Source organism: Quercus robur, chromosome 4 (assembly GCF_932294415.1).
Source record: "Quercus robur chromosome 4, dhQueRobu3.1, whole genome shotgun sequence".
In the NCBI taxonomy this organism is placed as follows: domain Eukaryota; kingdom Viridiplantae; phylum Streptophyta; class Magnoliopsida; order Fagales; family Fagaceae; genus Quercus; species Quercus robur.
Genome location: NC_065537.1, coordinates 18,760,393 through 18,768,194, shown reverse-complemented (window position 1 = coordinate 18,768,194; position 7,802 = coordinate 18,760,393). Strand labels below are relative to the sequence as shown.

Here is a 7,802-nt window from a genome sequence, read left to right as displayed (position 1 = left end):
CAAAATCTCATAAATGCAAGAAAATTATGGTCCCATAGGCCATAACCACCACACCACCGCGCCCCCACCCCCCCCCCCCCCCCCCCCCCCAACGTCAGGTGGGGGGCGGGCACCAAAAAAAAAAAAAAATTGTAGATTAGAGGACAAAAAATTAAATGAGGATTGCCAGGAAAAGGCGAAATTAGTATGCCAAAATTCACTTTAGTTGGTTATCTACCCTCAACGAAAATGGGCCAAGAGAACTATGTTGTTGACATGGATTACTCCATGACCAGAGCTGATGCAATAATAATCAACATCATGAAACAGGGGCCAAAAAAAAAGACACCCAGTAATAATTTAAAGATAAAGATGATATTGCTATTGACGTAGGAAAAATATTTGGGATAGATGTCTGCTGATCCAGTGAGCATATTCAGATACTCTAATCCAAATAAGTGAAAAACATATGAAATAGGTATATGAACACTAAGGGTGCCAATGATTATCAGAGTTGTTGTGAATCAAACCAAAATTGAAGAAAGAATTGAATATTTATTAGAGAAATTATTTAGCCCATCACAGTCAAATAGATTTTTATAAATAAGTAATTAAATGGACAATAATAAAGATAGTCTATGTGGCACTTACCACCAGAATACAACAGAGTGAACTTATAATTTTTCACATTTATTCTCAATTCAGAAAGCACTAACCAAGTCTATGCAAACACATGGGTACAGTAACAACAACAAAAAAACATCTAAAAAATACCATCTCCAAAGTGTATTTAGCAAAATTAACTTCAGGAAAACTTTACATTATTTAACACTGTTAGCTTCTTTGTTGATCCATTACAACATGTCACATAATGATCCATATTCTGATTTCTGATAGTTCTTTTACTTATTTAATTATCATTAGAAAAACGTTATTAAGAAGAAAAAAAACTATTAAATTTACTATAATTTAAGATAGCAAAAAGAAGAAACTCAAGAAAAGAACATTTTAAAGATATGCTAGGTTGATGATTGGAAAATATAATTAATCAAGTAAGAAACTACCTCGCAAATTAAAATAGTATGAACAGCAACATATCAAATTTCAATTGATGATTCTCATTTTCAAGTTGTGGATGGGCAACATCTTTTGCTAGAATCAGAAAGATAACATTCATGTGTTTCATTCATGCCCTTTTTTTGAAAACTAAAACAAATTATTTCTTTGATAAATAATAACTAATTATTTTGAAAGAAGGAGAACTCCAATGGTAGAGTCTCCCAGAGAATTACAATGACATTTAAGAGATCCATGAAATCTGCTAAAGAACTAAAAGATACCCCATCGATCATTATAGTACAGCCTTCAAACAAAGAGTGCCCCAAAAATTTTATTTAATCTCAATAACAGATATCTCAACCCCTTCAAAAGTTTGATTGTTCCTCGCCAAATTGTTCACAAAATGCAAGTTACACAATGGAGTAGAGATTCAAGCAGTGTGGATAACTGAGGTGACCAACAAAATTAAATATAGAAACATAACTTTCTGTAAGAAGTTCCTCCCTAAGAAGCACATACAAAAACATTAATATGGACGCAACATGACATAGGACATGCAATTCTTGGAAAAATACAACACAACCAGTGGGGATATGAAAATTAATAGATTAATACAAATTTTAGGTATATCTTATTTATTTGTAGGCATATACCATCAAAATCTTTAGAAACATATCTAAAATCAAAGGAATTCTTTTCAAATAAAAGAAAAATATTTTTCTCCCAACACAATGAGGACATACATACAGGAGTGTCCCTAGCATGTCTAGACACTCATATGAACAAAAGATGTCTAGCTAGAGAAGAACATATTAGAAGTAACATCATCTTTGGACTGTTAATAGTTACATGGTAATGAAATGCTTATCCAACAACAACAACAAAGCCTTTAAAGTCCCAAAATTTTGGGATCGATTATGGATCCTCAATAGACTAGTTAGTATCGGCCACATATATGGTAAAAGAAAGGCATATGTTTCCCAAATCAAATCCAAAGAAGAAATTACAGACTGGGTCACCAATTCCAAATTTCCATATCTATGAAGACCATCTACGATATTAACTCTCAACACAAGTAATTGAACCTCCAAGACTACACAACACATCCCAACCAAGCTCAAATCAAGAAACAAATTAACTCATCCAAGCCAAGACCAATACCCCCTTCGGCACCATAATAACAGATGATTCAACTGAACTGGCAACAAATACAAAACTAATACTCTACTCTTCATTGTAACTACTAAATTTTTAGTGTCAGCAAAAACCCATGTCACAAATGGAAAATCAAGAATAATGTGCCTAGAATTAGCTTATTTCCCACTTACATAACTAAAAAAAAAAAATCAAATACTAACCCAAAAAAAAAAAAAATTTCTTGCACCATTGTCAATAAATCTCTAAAAAATTTCAAACCCATTAAATATTTGAGCTAAAAATAAAGAAATTAATTAAAAAAGATCCCATTTTTCAAAAATTACATTTACCAATCAATCATTGTTAATCACAGCAAAACAAGTAAATATATGTATATGAACAGAGAGAGAAGTAGAGAACTGACCTTCAACGAAACCAAAGCATATGATTTGGATATACTGAGGACTTAAAAATATAATTTTGACAAAGAAATAAGCAAAAATTAAGGGCCTGAATTGGGATTTTGCAGAGAGAGAAAGAGAAGAAGAAGAAGAAGAAGTGGAAGTGAAATAGGTTGGATGGATGATGCTTTAACGGCAGACGCCATTGGCCATACAGGGAGAATTTGGGATTCTCATCCTCTCCGTCAGTTTTCTATCCGTTACCGTCCATTGCCACATGCTCTGCCACGTGAGTGTGATTCACTAGACAGTTCAACTTTCAACTGATGGTTTTTATTAATACACGAGGACTTCAATTCGTTTTTTTGGTGTAGGCAACAACAAAAAATTTTGACAGTAAATTATGAAAAAATGTGATAATAATTATATAAATTGAATGCATCCATTACTAGTTTCGATCCGAACCCGATAACTTGGCAGAACCCAAACAAAAAATAAGGCATGGGTGTGAATGGATCATAAACTAGTACTAATAGCAATCCATTTTACCTCAACCCGATCTGATCCGAATCCTGCAGGCTCATGCCCATATTCGACCCGATCATGAAACCTTATAAAATTTTAAATAAATTATAGTAACTCATGTTAAATGTATATTTGTATATTAGATTTATATTAAGTTTTCTATATTGTAAATAAGTAATATCTATAGTATATTACTTATCAACTTAAGAAGCAGTTTACCAAAAAAAAAAAAAAAAACTTAAGAAGCAATTCTTTCTAAAAAATAAAAAAATAAAAAACTTAAGAAGCAATTTTCCATTAAAAAAAAAAAAAAAAACTCTAAGAAGCAATTTTAAAATATAATTGTATTTTTACTATTGAATGAATCTACCATATTAATAGTAATATTGAGTAGTTTAGATTTTTTTTTTTTTTTTTAGAGAGTTTCAACCTATGACGTCCGTTCTTAATGATAACTCTTTATCATCAGACCAAGACACCAATCAGTTTTTGGTGTAGGCAAAGATTGAACCCCATATTTCTTATACAACCATCAAAGACTTTACCAGTTGAGCTAATTGGAACCCACTAAATTTTGTTTAGAACTATCTAAAACCCACAACTTGAATCTTGTTTGGCAAAAAAAACCAACGTTGTGAAAAGCACGAATAAAAGGTTTTAATCTCCCTTCTATTGTATATTGAATTAAAAAAATTAATTATAATGTCTCTTGAATTAAAATAAGAGATTTAGATTTCATCATAAGTTAATATTTACTTTAATTATGAGGAAATTGTCATATAACCTGATTCTTGAAACATATTTGTTAGTAAACAAGTTTTCAAAACTCATTAGCAAACTAGCATCTCGAGCCTTAGAGGCTCAAGTTCAATGGTAGAACTCGAGACTCGAGTTCCATAAAGCAAAACCAAGAGAGCAGAACAGAACTTCAGTTTTGAAGAAAAAAGATGATGAACCTTTGTTCTAGAGAAGAAGAAGACATTGGGAGTTCTCTGAGTTTGATTTGAGTAGGAGTATTGAAGATCTGGAGAAGAAGAAGAAGCTAGAGGACAAGATCCAATCAGGTATTTGTTCTTGTGTGGTATTTTCTTATTTTTGGGTTTGGGTGTAGGTGTTTGCGAAATGGGATTTTAGGGTATGAGAAAGAGGGATGAGAAGGAAGTTGATTTGGGTATAGAGGAAGAAGGAAGAGAAGGAAGAACATGGGTATGAGAGTGAAGAACAGCTTCAGCTGAAGAACAAGAAAGTAACTCTAGTCTCTTAGGCTCAAATTGCTACAATGAACTCGAGTCTAAAAGATTCGAGATGCTAGTTTACTAATATGTTTTGAAAACCTGCTAACAAACAAAATTGTTCTTAAAATGGTGTTAAATGACAAATTTCCTCTAATGAAATTATAATCATTGTGAAAAGTTTGTAAAAATTTATATTCATGATATTATATTATTGCTAATAAACTAGTCTCATGCTTGCGCTTAACTCTCTCTTTTTTTTTTTTTCTTTTTTTAATATTCCATCGTGTAATAGTTTTTTAAGAAAATTGTTATGTCCATAATATTTTTACAACAATTTTATAACAAATTTTAATTGGTAAGTTGTTATTGGCTCTAATATGGTTCGACCATTGACATTTCTCCTTTACCTGTGAGTAAAAACTTATCATTCTCTTTTTTTTTAATCAAAATAAATAATTGTGTGAATGAAAAGAGTTTGTAAATTTAGTATGTATAGCTGAGTAAAATGTGGGGCATACAATTTGAAATATTTAAGATTTGTTTTTAATTTCACTATTTCATAGTTTCTTATTTTATTCCTTATTGTCTTCTACCATTTGCCAAAATAATTTTTATCCTTAATTTGTGTGGGGTGGAAATCAATATTATTATCATTATTATTTTGGAGAAACATGGTGGAAATCAACTTGAACTAACAAATAAAGGGATAAAATATTATTTTAGTTTCTAAACTTTACCAAAAGTTTTTTTTTTTTTTTTTTCGTCTCTAAACTTAAAAAAAAATAAAATAAAATAAGACAAACTTGTTAATTCCCTAAAGGCATCTAAATTCCAAACACATAACTCAATATAGCACAATCTTTGAATTCCAGTAACTCACTCTAGATTGAAAAGAAGATGTCCCAAAATATAACCCTTTATGATTAAAACCAGTATGGTCCCTCTAACACAGTAGGTGAATATATTTGTAGTTTATGACAGCTAGATGGTTCGAACAGCAAATATTTATGAAGTTAATACGTGTTTTAAGGGGAACTTATTGTGGTAATTTTGTGGTTTGGATGTGGGCATAGAGGCAAATATTTGATACAAGCAACAATGGTGGCGGTATTCTAGGGTTTTTTTTTTTGGACAAAGTTTAGCCGCAAAATTAATTGTAGCCTTACTTAATTTTTTTTTATTGGAGGTGAATTTTGACAAATCCACCATTGAATTACATTTTCTTCTTATATCCTCCATGCTTGCAAAATTTCTAGAAAATTAAAAATCAATAACTATGTTATCAATAAATTGTTTTAATTACAAGTTTTTGTAGTTTAAAATTATGTATAAAACATAAGCTTATAGATCATGTAACGAATAATATCTGATTGACACAAAATTTGACATTTATATTAAGAGCGTAAAGAACATGCAATTCAATGGTTAAATTTTCAAAATATGTAGTAATGTTTTTTATTGGCTTCAACCAATTTTATAGTTAAATTTTGTCCATTTTTGTTAGTGGGTCCAATAAGAAACATAAATTATACAAAAGTTAAAACAAAAGAAAACTTGAATATATCGACAATCGATAATATAAAAATGAAAAGCAAATAAATGAAGTTTTACAATTGCCTTTTGTAGGGTGTTGGTTTTGAGCGCTTTTCCTGTTGGACGAAAGGTCTCAAACCCAACTGGCCCAATACAATGAATTTTTAGAGAGTGGACCTAAGAACTAGGTGTTAGTCTAAACCACGATCACTATACATAGTTGGGTGTGGGCGGACCAATGAGGAAATGGGTTCAAGCCTGAAATGTTGTCCCCGGGTGTTTCGTCCGAGGAGCTTGATGTTCTTCTTCTTCTACTTTCAGTACTAGGTTCACGTGGTTTTTCAAGACCATGCAGACTGCTGCAGTTTTCTCCTTTTTCTCCATTTTTCTCCCTTTTTCGCGATCTCCCATTCTTGGGGGGTCTCTCCCATTATATATTTCTTTCCAATCGATCTTAACCCTTCATCTGTTGATTGTGCAGGTCATTACTCGAGTGCTCGTCCCATCAACCACCTTCTCAAACCCTCTGTGAGTTGCGGCAACCAAGGCCACACTGTTCAAGGGTCCTTTCATCATTAATGCGGCCAGGACGTTAGTTGGGAGCATTAAATGCGGAAGTGACAGTTTTTCCTTGAACTGCTCCTACACCATACCCCCGTGCGCGCCCTACTGTACTCGTCCTTTCTTCGGGGAACGCTCTGGGAGGCTGCCTTTGATGGCGTGCCGTTCTTTCCTACTGGAGTTTGGAATGCCGAGGACAGAATCGTCCTCGGCAACATCTCTAGGCCATCTGGATTTTCATCGTATGTCCTCGGATATTTCTCTCATCGGCGTGGGCCTTGGGCCCAGCACAAAGTGGGCCGAGGTCGCCAAGCTCTCTGGCCGCACACCTTTTATGAGGTTTTATATTTTAAAATCATTGCATGATAAATTTATTGCAAATCCTATGAGCTACATTCTTTTAAATTTGGTGAGATCTAAATGGGTCTTTTTTTTTTTTTTTTTTAGGTTTAAGATCAACAAATTTCTACTTTTATTGTTAGGCTTACTAAAATTTTTTATTTTTTATTTTCTAGATTTTAGATCAAATTTTTGTTGGGCTTTTTTGTATGTGTGTGTTTAAAAAAGTCAAGATGTTATTAAAAGGATCATATTCAAACTTATTTTAGCTAGGTTTAAGAAAAAAAAATTAGGCTCAAGGTGTTCAAATTTCTATTGTAGGGAGTCAAAAGTTATAAAAAGAAAAAAATCAATTCTACCTTAGCAAAAGATCAAGATCCAATGTCTCTTCTTCTCAAGAGACCCATTCTACCAATGTCACAAGTATCTTCACACCTAAGCCAAGAAAGGACCTCCCTTAGGTTGTTTAATCGAGAGTTTCTAGTTCTCTCGATATGGCTAGATTGTCTTTCCTAGTGAGGTGATTTAACCATACACCGGGGTCAAAGTTAGGAAATGAGAGTGTAACGAATGACCGATCAGGAAAAAGGTTTGGCGAGGAGGTAGACCAAAAAGCAGGGTTTCAAACCTAGCTCATAACAAGAGAAAGATTCCAAAAAAGTACAAAGAAGATAGTGGAAGAAGTGTGTAGGGGCTGTTTTGGGGCTCAGGCCCAACAGGCAAGCGATTCTGGCCCAAAAGTCCCTCAACAATGAATTTGTAGAGAGTAGGTTACAGAACTAGGTCTTGACAGAGTGAACATAGTTATGAACAAGCCATGCAACCATTTGGACGTGGGGATATTCCTCTAAGCTGCTTGGGATAACAGTCCGTGGGGCTGTATCTTATGTTTTGTTCCTCTAACTCCTTTTCTCTTTCTCTCTCTCCTTTTCTTCCTCCCTCCTGCGATCCCCTGGCCATGGAGATTTTCTTCTCTTATATAGCATCCTTCCTACGATAATGACCCTACACTTGTTAATCATCTGGGCCTCTA

General features: G+C 33.3%; 1 long non-coding RNA gene across 1 annotated transcript; it reads right to left on the bottom strand.

Annotated features, from left to right (window-relative positions):
* Positions 1–1,298: 1,298 nt before the first annotated feature.
* On the bottom strand, positions 1,299–2,969 carry LOC126720765 (uncharacterized). Its single transcript, XR_007653639.1, has 2 exons — positions 2,600–2,969; positions 1,299–1,542 (listed from the first exon to the last, which is right to left on the bottom strand). It is a non-coding gene; the product is annotated as an uncharacterized LOC126720765 (long non-coding RNA).
* Between the last annotated feature and the right edge of the window lie 4,833 nt (positions 2,970–7,802).